The sequence below is a fragment of the Phascolarctos cinereus genome, unplaced genomic scaffold (assembly GCF_003287225.1).
Source record: "Phascolarctos cinereus isolate Bilbo 61053 unplaced genomic scaffold, phaCin_HiC Scaffold_5;HRSCAF=322, whole genome shotgun sequence".
NCBI classification, from domain to species: domain Eukaryota; kingdom Metazoa; phylum Chordata; class Mammalia; order Diprotodontia; family Phascolarctidae; genus Phascolarctos; species Phascolarctos cinereus.
Genome location: NW_027555958.1, coordinates 69,968,745 through 69,981,025, shown reverse-complemented (window position 1 = coordinate 69,981,025; position 12,281 = coordinate 69,968,745). Strand labels below are relative to the sequence as shown.

Below are 12,281 nucleotides of genomic sequence, written 5' to 3'. Positions count from 1 at the left end.
ATTGCAAAGCTTTTTACTGACCCCAAGTTTTCTAAAAAGCAAAGACCTACCTTTAAAATACTAACATTTAGGGGCAGCTAAGTGGTGCAGTGGATAAAGCACCAGCCCTGGAGTCAGAAGAACCTGAGTTCAAATTTGGCCTTAGATTCTTAGTAGCTATGTGACCCTGGGCAAGTTACTTAACCCCAATTGCCTATAATAAAATACTAACATTTTATCCTTGTTTACACAGCAAACAGACTATCTTTGCCTCCAAATAACTAAAGATTAATATTACACAGAAGGCAATGGAGACATGCATTGTGGGTATGAATAGCCTGCAACATGAAATCAATGACCAACTCTGAAGAAGAACAAGAATAAAGATGTCATAAAAGAGAACTGTATGATAGGAAGACAAGATGGGCTGGCAAGAGCAAGGCAAGGGTGTTAGCGAAAGTACTCCATTGGTATTCTTGCAATGTTGAGAGAAAGCAAGTAAGGCCTCCACCACATTGGGTAGATCCTCTCTGGTGAACTTTTGGGAGAACGTGAACAAGACTTAAAAGGACAGGAAAGCACGGATGGGTAACAATCTAGATCACTGGAGGTAACTGTCAAATCAGGGATATCCTACACTGCTTTTTTGTAATTCCAAGTTTGGAAAAGTAATCAGTCTCTCTTGCTCATTTCCCAGCCTTTAGCAGCAAAAACTCTCTAAATGGATGATTAATGCTCTCTAAATGGTAAATGTAACTTCTATGCCACTAAAAGGTAAGAGCAAAATCCAACACACAACTAACATGTATCCTCTTGGGATGTAATACAGGCTATTTTGGTGACCAGATCTCAGATAGATAAAGAAATCAGGAAATGTGAATGCTGCTGCAGTCATTCTCAGCTATTTCTCAGTAACTGATGCGATCCTCCAAGTTTGCAGAGTCCTACAATAGCAATTGGCATGCCAATACAAACAGGAATAACCACCAGGAATCACAGGACAAATCAACGGCAATTCAGTTTGAGTCTGGATTGCTAGGAGGTGCAGTGGATAAAGAACTGGACCTGGAGTCAGAAAAACTTGAGTTCACCTCAGTCATTTACTAACTGAGTGACCCTAGGCAAATAATTTTATCTCTGTTTACCTCAGTTTCCTCATCTGTAAAGTGAGAGTGATAATAATAGTATCCAACTCCCAGGGTTGAGTAGATAAAAAAAGAGCTAATATTTGTAAAGTACTTTGAAAATCTTGAAGTGCTATATAAATCCTAGCTATTACTATTATCACCATCATCATCATCAAACACAAAATCCTCCATTTTGCATTCAAAGCCTTCTATAATCTACTCTACCCACCACCCCACACCACCACCACCATCTTTTAAATCTTCCTATACCTTACACTTCCTCAGATACTCTTCCATTCAATGTCACTGGACCCCTGGCTACTCTTTGAACAAGACATTCCATCATTCTGCTTCAGGCATTTTCTCTGGCTATCTGCTATTCCTAGAATGCTCTCCCTTCTAATCTCTACCTCCTGACCTCCCTGACTTTCTTCAAATCCTAGCCAAAATCCCACTTTCTATAAGAACTTTTCCCAATCCTCTGGAAAGGTAATTTTTATTTCTTATCTCTCTATTTCAGGGCTTTTTTCTCTTTGTCAAAATCCATTCTCAGAACAGGTTCTATCAGCCATTACTAACCCAATATGAATTGAGATGAGTTTCATCTGCTGGGTCCAGACATTTTCACTGGCTGCCCCATGCATGGAATTCTCTTTCTCATTTCCATTTCCTAGCTTCCCTGGTTTCCTTCAAGTCCCAGATAAAATCCCACCTTCTAAAAGCCTCCTCCATTCCCTCTTAATTCTAATGCCTTCCTTTTGTTGATTGTTTCTAACATATCTTAATTTAGAAAGGTCAATGTCACTCACTGCATCATTTTGACTTTTGTCTTGCCACTGGACTTTAATGACTCTGGAGGAGAGAGTGAGGTTGATAATTTTCCAAAGCTCTGCCTCACTTAAACCCAATTTACTCACAAGTCAAGACACACCCTCGTGATCTCATTGGTCCTCTTTGAGAACGAAGGACAGACAACCACAACAATTCTAGTGTCTTCTTTCTATTAATTATTTCCTGTTTATCCCACATATATCTTGTTTGTACATATTTGTTTGCTTGTTGTCTCTCCCGTAGACTTTGAGCTCCTTGAGAGCAGGGATTTCTTTTACCTCTTTTTGTATCCCCAGTACCTAGGACAGTGCCTAGTGCATAGTAGATACTAGATAAATGCTTAGTGACTGACTCATTTACATTGCTACCAGCAAAGTCTGTATCTACGTTGAAGACTGTGGCATATTAATTGGCCAGGGCACATGTAGGTGAGCTCATGGATAATCTTTTCTGAACTCATGATTGACCTTTTAGGCAATTCGGCTTTGACAGTAGCCTAAGATAATAGAGATTGTGATCTAGGACAGAAGCCTATAATGGGAAGTTTCTCATATCAGAGAAATAACTTTGGCTTTCTATAATTTTTTTTTGCTTTTTTTTTTTTGGTGAGGCAATCGGGGTTAAGTAACTTGCCCAGGGTCACACAGCTAGTAAGTGTCATGTGTCTGAGACCGGATTTGAACTCAGGTCCTCCTGACTCCAAGGCCAGAGCTCTATCCACTCCACCGCCTATCTGCTCCTTGCTTTTTATAATTTTGGAGAGTTGTTTGGGTCTTGAGACTTGCCTAGGATCACTGCCATAGCCAGTATGTGTTAGAGAAGGTTATTTGAACCCTCTATTGAACTATCTATCGTCAAGCACTGCCTCTCAGCTAAGGTCCTGTATTTAATTCTGTTAATTAATCATCATATTTTAGAAATGACTGACAAACTGGAACATGTTTAGAGGAAAGCAGTTATGATGATGACAGGATTAGAGATCATGCTACTTAAGATCCATTGAAGGAAGTGAGGATACAAAGCATACATAGAGAAGGAAGACTTAGGAGAAAGGCATGGAGGTCATCTTTAAGTATTAGCAAGACTGATGCATAGAAAAGAAATTAGATTTGTTCTTGGCACTTGAGACTAGAATTGGGAACAATGTGTAAAACTTGCAGAGAAGAAGATTAAAGGTTCATGTAAGAAAACATTTCCTAAAAATTGGAACCATCCAAAAGTGAAACAGGCTCTCTCTGAAGGCAATAGGTTTCCCTTCCTCAAGGGTGAGTGACCATTTGTCAGGGTTCATGTAGAGAAGACACCTACTTAAGTACACTTTGAAATAGATGATTTTTGAAGTGCCAGCTCTGAGATGCTGTGAAGTCATGACAAACTTACCTTACTTCCAGAGTGCATTAAGGGGTGAGGGGATTCTTTTTTTCTCCTTCCCCACCCCCCACATTGGCAATGGAATCTTGTAGTCGAAGCAGGTACCTATAGAAGACGCCTCATCCATCAGAGAGCTGAGCTGGAAAAGGAGCAGGCCTAGAGAGTCCGGTGTAAAGAGTTCCTGAATAGATGCTGCACCCAGAGAAAGAAGCACGAGGAGACCAAGAGAAGAGAAAAAACATCCATCAGTGCCAGAGGGGTGAGTTCCTTCAACCTGAGTTTCCTCCATGCATGTGTCTCTCTACTAATATACTCTATGTGTGTGCCCACTCCCCCTACAAATCCTACATGTATTTATGGGCAAGTGCACCCCAGGTTCATAGGAGGATGCTTTGTTACTTGTTCATGTTATTCCATTTCAGTAAATGCCTTTGCTTTGAACTAACTTTGTCAGCTGGCTGAATAATAGAGCCCTCACCCACCCAGAAGTAAAGGTTTCTCTTTAGGAGAGTATACCTCATGGTCCCTGAATCTGACTGACCCAGTCTGCCAGTGTGAGTTGAGATGCTAGATCAGAAGAGGTGCATAAGGATCATTCTTCTTGATAGAAAAGACACAAAAAAATTGGACTTGAATAGTTCTGCTTTCTCTTTGTCATCTTTCTATTTTCTCATTCATCTCAAGCCTTTCCCTCCTACTCCTTACTTATTCTGCTTCTTGCCCTCAATGTAACTTTAAAAGCACTTTTTTGTGTACTTGGCAGTTAGAAGCATTTAGATGGTCTCATTCTGGACTTTAGCCTTCTTGGCATTGCTCTAGTAAGGTATTATTTTTTATTATTCTAATAAAGTGTATTTTTTTTTGCATTAACTCAGTCACCTGTCCATTGCCACTTTGAATCTCTCATTGTTTTGCAAAGACAAAAAGGACATATATAAACATATATGGAAGAAATGTAAAGAGAAGAAATGCCAAGTAGTTAAGTACATGGTAATTGTGGGGGTGGCACTAGCACTTAAAGGAATCAGAAAAGGCTTCACTATAGAAGGTTCTTGAGCTTCATCTTGTTGGAACTGAGGGAATTCTATTAGATAGAGGTGAGGAAAGAATGCATGCCAGATTTGGGAAGCAGCTAATGCAAAGGCATGGAGACAAGATATGGAGTGTCATGTATGAGGAATGAAGAAAGCCTTTTTGGCTGGATCACAGAGTGCAGGAGAGGCAGTAATGGTCAATGAGTCTGGAAGGATAGGTTAAGGCATCCTACATACCACTGAAGAGTGTATGTTTTATCCTAGAGGCAGTAGGCAACCACTGGAATTTATTGAGTAGGAAGGTGATGTGGTAAGATCTCCTAAAGTAGGAGACTTCAAGCAGAGAGATCAATTAGAAGGCTGTTCCAGTCATTTAGGCAAAAGGTAATGAGGACATGAAGATGGGTGACTGGAGAGAAGGGGTCTGATTGAGAGATGTGCAATGTAGTATTAAGATTAGGGAACTGATTAGATATTGGAGGTGAGGAAGGAGAGTGAGGAGTTGAGAACAACACCAAGGTTACAAACTTAGGGACTGGAAGAATGGTGAGCCCTGGACAGAAATAGGGAAGTTTGGAAGAGGGGTTGAGGAAAAGATAATGAGTACTGTTTTGGACACAATTGAGTTTGAGATGTCTCCAGGATATCCAGTTTGTAATGTCCAATAGGCATCTGGTAATGTGGTACTGAAGTTCAGGTACTGAGTGATCTGAGGGCTCCTGGCATAATGATGATGATTAAACCAACCCATGGGAACTAATTAAGTCACCAAGATAGTGAAAAGAGAAAATAAGGGGTCCATGACAGAACCTTGGGAAACACATATCCAGAGGGTATGATCTGGAATGATGAACCAACAAAGGAAACCAAAGAGTGGTTAGACAGGTAGGAGAACCTATAGACTTTAATGCCATGAAAGCCAGATAAAAGAGAAGTTCTTCAATATCAAATGCAGCAGATTGGTTGAGAAGGATGAGGACTGAGGGGAGTGGGAGGGAAAGACCATTAGATTTGGGAATTAAGAGAGATCACTGATAACTTTGGAAAGAGCACTTTCTTTCAAGCAGTGAGGTCAAAAGTTAGATTATAAAGAGTTGAGTAAGAAGAGAAGGTTGTGAATGTAGACAGCTTTTTCTAGGGGTTCAATGCCTGGTACATAAGTAAGCATTTAGAAAATGTTTGCTGACTGAGTTTGACTGAGAAAAGGAGAGCTATGAGTAGATAGCCTGTGGCTCAAAGAAACTAAATTACTTTCTTATCAGCACTAGATATTGGGACTTGAACCCTACCTAGCACAGTCTCTGTACTGTGACTGCCATTGTTCACCTCTCAACCAAACTTGCACAAAATAGAAGCTAGAGGAACGTGGGGGGGGGCAGGAAGGGGGGATCTGAAAGGTGTGGCAGAGTTGGAAGCAACAAAGGACTCAAGATGAAAAATGCTGTCACCTCCAGAGAGAGAACTGATGAACTCTGAGTATAGATTGAAGCAGAAAGTGCCAACTGGCATTGGTAGGAATTTCCTCACCTGGGAGTTTCCTCTACCAATGAAACCACAATCTATTCTTGATCTCTATAGAAAATGCCATATATATGCCTACTCATTGAGATCATTCGGAGGGTATAAATGGTATTTAGGTTAGAAAATATTCATGTGACAACTGACAAATATAGTCAAGAACCCTGGCTCTTTGGCCTATACAATCTAGGATACTGACTACATCTTTAGGCTTTCATCTAAGTCAACTTCAACAAATCAATTTCGCCAGCTCAAGACAGGAGCAATATGGCTTTTCCTTTGAAAAACATCTAAGATTTCAATGGACAGAAAGCACAGTATGAGTTAACAATTCAATATGGCAACTCTCAAAAAGCTAACATGATCTTAGGGAGCATAAAGAAGGGCATTTGTTGTTTAATTGTACCTGAACATTTATGACCTGATTTGGGGTTTCTTTGGCAAAAATACTGGGGTGATTTGCGTTTCCTTCTCTAGCTCATTTTTACAGATAAGGAAACTGAGGCAAACAGGGTTAAGAGACTTGCCCAGGGTCACACAGCTAGTCTGAGGTTGAATTTGAACTTAGTTCCTCTTGACTCCATGGCCAGCAATCTACCTGTTGTGACACCTAGCTGCTCCAAGAGGAGCACAGCATCAAGAACTAGGGAAGAAATATTCCCACTGTATTCTTCCCTATTTGAGCCACATCTGAAATTTTGTGTTTAGTACAGGGACCACATTTTAAGAAAGACATTGACAAGATAAAACTGTCCAGAAGAGGACAACCAGGCTTTTGAGGAGATTGCAAGATCACAGATTTTAAGCTGAAAGGGACCATGGAAATGATCTAGTCCAATCTCCTCTTTTTTATAGTAAATGAAAAGACTGAGGCCTAGAGAAACTAAATGACTGGTCCAAGTTCACTTGGTAGTAAATGGCAGAACCAGGATTCAAATGCATGCCCTCTGATACCAAATCCAGGACCTTTTGTATTTCACCATACCAGGAATGAAAGTCACATTGTCTGAGAACTCATTAAAAGAACCAGAGGTGCTTATACTGGAAGAAAGAAGGCAAGTGTTTGAAAGGCTATTATGTGGGGGAAAAAATTGGTCACTGTCAACAAGTATTTCTTAATCTATGTGAAAGGTCCTTTGTTAAGTGGTAAATATACAAAGAAAGGCAAAAAGAGTTCCTGAACTCAAGAAATCTACTTTCTAAGGTGACAGACAATATATAAATAAATAGGTACATACAGGATTCAAATAGCATAAATGGAGGCTTGTAGACTTGTTCTGCCTGGTCCTGCACTACAGTCCTAGGAGCAAAAGATGTAATTTGCAGAGGGACAGTGTAGACTGGACTGCCCTATCAGATAGAATCTTGACCCTCATTATTGGTGTAGCAAAAAAGTTACAAAGACCAAGAATTTGCATATGCAGGAATTACGAAATAAGGCTTTAACTCAGCAAATATTTTGCATAATCTATATATATGTTGTTGTATGGCATTATCTATATTATGCTGTACTAACTGTTGAGTGAAGTACCGAGAAGTACAGTATAGACACTTGATCTCTACCAAATTTGTGATCTAAGAGAGTCAGATACACAAATATGTCTATTTTGATGACAAAATATCATAAAGGAAAATAACAGGAAAAAAAAAACAATAAAGGTCAGAATTCGACCCCAGCCTTTTCTCTCTGAATCCAGAGTTCTCTCCACTGCAATAGGCTGCCTCTGGACCTCAGCAACATTAAAACACACCCACAACACACACATACACATTTCTTTAGCACTTAAGAAAGTGCTCACCAATGCATTATACACAGCATATAAACTTATAGAAATGAGGTTGGGACAATAGGACCCCAGTAGAAAGCCCCTGGCACAAATAAAAAAGATGGGGAGCAAGGGTAGGGAAGAGGTACACATATGAATGTTACATGTACTTTCAGATGAGGCCTCTATTATTAGCTTTACTTAACTGCTTTATTTTATTATAGGAAACCTCACACAAAGTGAGAGTAATCTGTGTCCCTAACGTTAAAAAAGAACACATACATGCACACATCTAATAAAACTTTTTTTGTTTTTTCAAACGACAGAGACAGACGGACAGACAGAGACAGACAGTGAGAGAAGAGAGAGAAACACGCTTATTGACCTTCTCGGACAGTGTAGTTATAGTTTCACTGAACTGTCCGTAGCTGGGAGGGTTGTAAAGGATCTGCAATCTCAGCGCCTCCCCTTCCCCGGCTGGCTGCAACTCTGAGAGACTCTCAGAGCGTCATCCATCAGCCCTCAGAAGTGCCCTCTCTACCTTGGGGCACAGAGGGAGGGAACTCGAGTTTGCCTCTAGGTTCAATAGGCAGGCCTCTCTTGGCACGCGTTCATGGGTCAGTCCTCAGCTCCAAGAGGCAAGCTTAGGTATAGGGAGTCACTCCGGTGAACGCATCCCATCTCCCTGTCCGAAGCTGCCCTGGCCACTCCCTACCCTATCCCTCCCGCCCATTTAACTGGCGGAAGCTTCTTAAACCCTTGACTCACCCTCTCCTTCATCAGCTGCTCGCTTCCCGGGGCTACGGAGACAGAACAGCTTGGCTGTCTACTTCTCTAGCTGTGGCGATTCTCCGCCCCCCCACCCCACCCCCCACTCCAAGGTAAGCGCAAGGAGTCTCCCCTAGAGTGGGTTAGGGACTGGACCGGCCCCTACAACTAACTGCATCTCTGTCTCTTCCCTCCTCCTGGGCTTCTGCTTCACTTGTCTCCTAGGGGGCTGGAATTCTTTCTTCCCCACTTCGGATGCGGCTTCCGAGGCCCAAGATTCGGGCCTCCTCAGGATGCCTGAGCACCTCTGGACTTAAAAACGCACGTCTAGGGCGCATCTGACAATCCCCGCTCTCCGGTGTTAACTGTTTCTCTCTCTGCTCTTGACTTTTGATTCCAAACTGCGCCGGCGGCTGAAACATCTCCCGGTTGAAAGAAGGAAGCAATGCCTTGTTGTTTTAACTTAAACTTATTTTCCATTTTGAGATTTGTCTGTGGCCTTTATCAGGCTGCTTGAACCTGCTGTGCACACTCGAGAAGACAAAATCCCCTCAATGTCGCACCGCACTCCTGGGAGACGTTTCTATTCTGTGGACTGCTGCCTGCCTTTTTCATGCATCCAGACTCTTCTCGCTCTCCCGTGACTCTTGCAGACTTGATGCCCCTTGTGTTTAAACCTCTAGTAGCTAGAAGTGATGCCTACTTAGTTACAACTCTCTGGGATACTTAATGGCCACAGCAGTTTTTCCAGAGTTTAGAAATTATGGTTGTGCAGTGGGAAGTTCTGGTTGGGGATAACTACAATTTTGGAGGCATAATCTGCAACATGACTTCCCAGCCAGAGGATTCAGTTGTTTTTCCTTCCCTTGGAAGGCAGGTCAGGTGATTAGATAGATGTGGATATCTAAGGTATGTCAAAACTCAAAACTACTTATCCATAAGTAAGGAAGTCAGAGGTCTTTCCCACCCTCCTTTGCAGAGGAGAAGACCTGGCTCACAAGTGCTTGGTATTTATTATTTATGAAGAGGAATGGAAGAGTGAGTAGTGCTTTCAGAAATGAGGCTGAAAGCAAAAATTCTATGGTATTTATTTTCCAAAGGATGTTGGGGGGTTTTTTTAATAAAAAAAACAACCTCAGTTGTCTAAGCCAGCTTTCTGCCTGCAATTTTCACTGTACATTCTTAATTTCCTAGCCAAAGCTGTCTTGTGGTGTTAAGGAGAAATCTCAGGCTTTCACATCCAATGGGGTTATTCTTCCATGAGAGATAAGATAATTTTTTTATGCTAGCAAATTTTTAAACTATATAAATTATTGTATATGCCTTTTTGTTTGTCTTCATATTCTAGCTCTTTATATTTTAAAAGATTTTTCATGACTATCACAGTGCTTTTGTGATGGCAGTATTCCCTCAAGTGATAAATTCATCTTGTATGTAAAATTATGTATTAGAGTAGTTAGTGTTATAGGACTTAGCTTATGTATCTTCATGCCCAGTTTTTAAAGCACTCTGCTTTTGTTGCACTAGTGAAATGTATTTAAGATGTTACAGAGGGGAAAAAAAAACCCAGCTGCTACAGTGATTTTGCTGGTTCATGCCTTTGTTAAAATGACTAAGGCAATTAAAATATAGGAATTAACTTTAACTTTTATCAGAGAGGTAGCATGGCACAAGAGGTATGAGGCAGCCTCAGTCCCAGAATGAAGAAGGCTTGGATTCAAGTTTGTTCTTATGAAGCATACTGCCTCTATGACCCTGGACAAATCACTTCTCAGTACCATGAGACTCTAAGAATATGTTGCAAATTTGCATTGGCAGGAGTTTCTTCATTAGGAATTACCTTGTAAACCTGAATGACCGGTAGCTTGGTGATGCCAATAGTAATAAGGAAGGTTAGAAGACCAGAGAATGTGAGGTGAGGAAGTGGAAATAATGAATTTTGTTTTGGATGAGTTGAATTTGAGATGCCTATGGGACATCCTGTTCAAGATATCTAAAAGGCAGTTGGTGATATGAGCCTGAAACTCAGAAGAAAAGCTATGGCTGGATATATAGATCTGGGAGTATTATATATAGAGAGGTAATGATTAATCCCTAGGAATCTGATGAGATCCCCAGATGAAATAGTGAAGAAGACAAAGCCTTGGGAGACACCCTTGGTTATACAGGGCATGATATGTATGAGGAACCATAAAAAAAAACTGAAAGGGAGTTGTCAGACAGTAGGAGGAGAACTAGTGGAAAGCCATGTCCTGAAAAGCAAAAGAGAGACTATCCAGGAGAAGGAGATCGACATTGTTAAATGCTCTAGAGAGATTAAGAAGGGTGAGAATTGAAAATAGGCCAGTATATCCTGCCTCTGATATATGACACATGCCTTTCTATGACCATGAAGGAATCACTTAGCCTTTTGATGCCTTAGACAGCCCTCTGAGACTATGAGTTGTGGAGGAGTTATTGATTTGCAATGGTGGAGGGAATCTCTACACTGAGAGTATCTCATACAGGTAAAATCACAGGCCTGCATTAAAAAAAATAAATTTTAGTAAAAATGCGTTTTCTAATAACTGGAGAAGGGATGGACTCATTTTGTCATTAACCATGGTTCTGGAAGTAAAATTAATGTAAGGTAGGTAAAAAGGTCCCAACGTGGACTATAACAAAGAAACATTGAACTACTCCCTTAAGCGTCATGGTGCAGGAAGAAAAGGTTTGAATTTGAAGCCAGGGGACCAGCTTTTAAGTCCTGCCTGCCATTTGTTATCTATATGATCTTGGACACACTATCTAATCTCTCTAGGCTTCAGTTTCTTCAATTTCCAATTTCCTTGTACATTTCAGCTCTTAATCCTAATCTTTAATCCTCTCTTCTGTCTTCTCAAAGTTTTCTTGTTTGCAAACTGGGAATAGTAGTAATAAGATGAACGGACCCATAGGGTTTTTGTGAAGAAAACCCCAGCATCCTTCAAGGCTCAGCTCAAAGGCTACTTCCTCCAAAAGGATTTTCCACTAGTTAGTACTCCCTACAAAATAACTTTATTTCTTTTATCTATTTTGTACATATTACATATTTCCTTACCTATGTGTGTGCTGTACTTTCTCCCCATTTCCCAACAGGAAGATATAAGTCCCTAAAGGGCAGAAATGGTCTCATAAGTGCTTGTGGTATTGAATGGTGTGCTAGAAGTACTATGTTAAGTGGAAGCAACTATTCTTAACCCTACATTTGCCTGTTTCACTCCTCAGAAATCAGAAGGGTGGCTATGGAATAAATTGTAATTCTGAATCAAATTGCTGACTTCCAGAAGGGAATCGGGACTAGCAGCACTGTGACTTTGGACCACCTCTTAGAAGACTGTTCATTTTACCAGAAAAAGCTAAAGGTAAAAATGGCAACATTATATAACTGTGCCCCAGGATATCAATGGCACAAAAATCACGGGGTTTTTTATATTTTATTGTTGCCATTTCTTTTTATACTGCAGCCCCTACATATTAATCTGCCTTGTCACAAAGAAAACACCTGAGCACAGCCAGCCAACACAGCTGTCATATCTGGCTATGTATAATACTTCTCATGCCTATAGTACCTATCTTTCTACTGAGAAGAAGAAAGTGGCTGAAACTGATGACTTCAAGTCATTATTATGCAGTCATTTTTCAGTCTTGATCAATTCTTTGTGACCCCATTTGGGGCTTTCTTGGTAAAGATAGTGGAATGGTTTGCTATTTCCTTCTCCAGCTCATTTTATAGATGAGGAAACAAGTAAACAGGGTTAAGTGACTTACCCAGAGTCACACAGCTAGTGACTGAGGTTGGATTGGAACTCAAGTCTTCCTGACTCCTCCATCCACTGGGTCACCTAGCTACCCCATTATTAGAGTTC

At 40.8% G+C, this 12,281-nt stretch overlaps 1 protein-coding gene across 2 annotated transcripts in view; it reads left to right on the top strand.

Annotated features, from left to right (window-relative positions):
• The first annotated feature begins 8,280 nt into the window (after nt 1-8,280).
• Nucleotides 8,281-12,281, top strand: part of LOC110217359 (putative ferric-chelate reductase 1) — a 53,739-nt gene continuing 49,738 nt past the window's right edge. Inside the window, exons 1-2 of one of the 2 annotated variants that reach the window (XM_020999760.2) lie at nt 8,281-8,507; nt 11,641-11,777. The gene's annotated coding sequence lies outside the window, so the exon portion shown is untranslated. The remainder of the gene's footprint in view (nt 8,508-11,640; nt 11,778-12,281) is intronic. The other variant, XM_020999744.2, reaches the window with a different exon arrangement.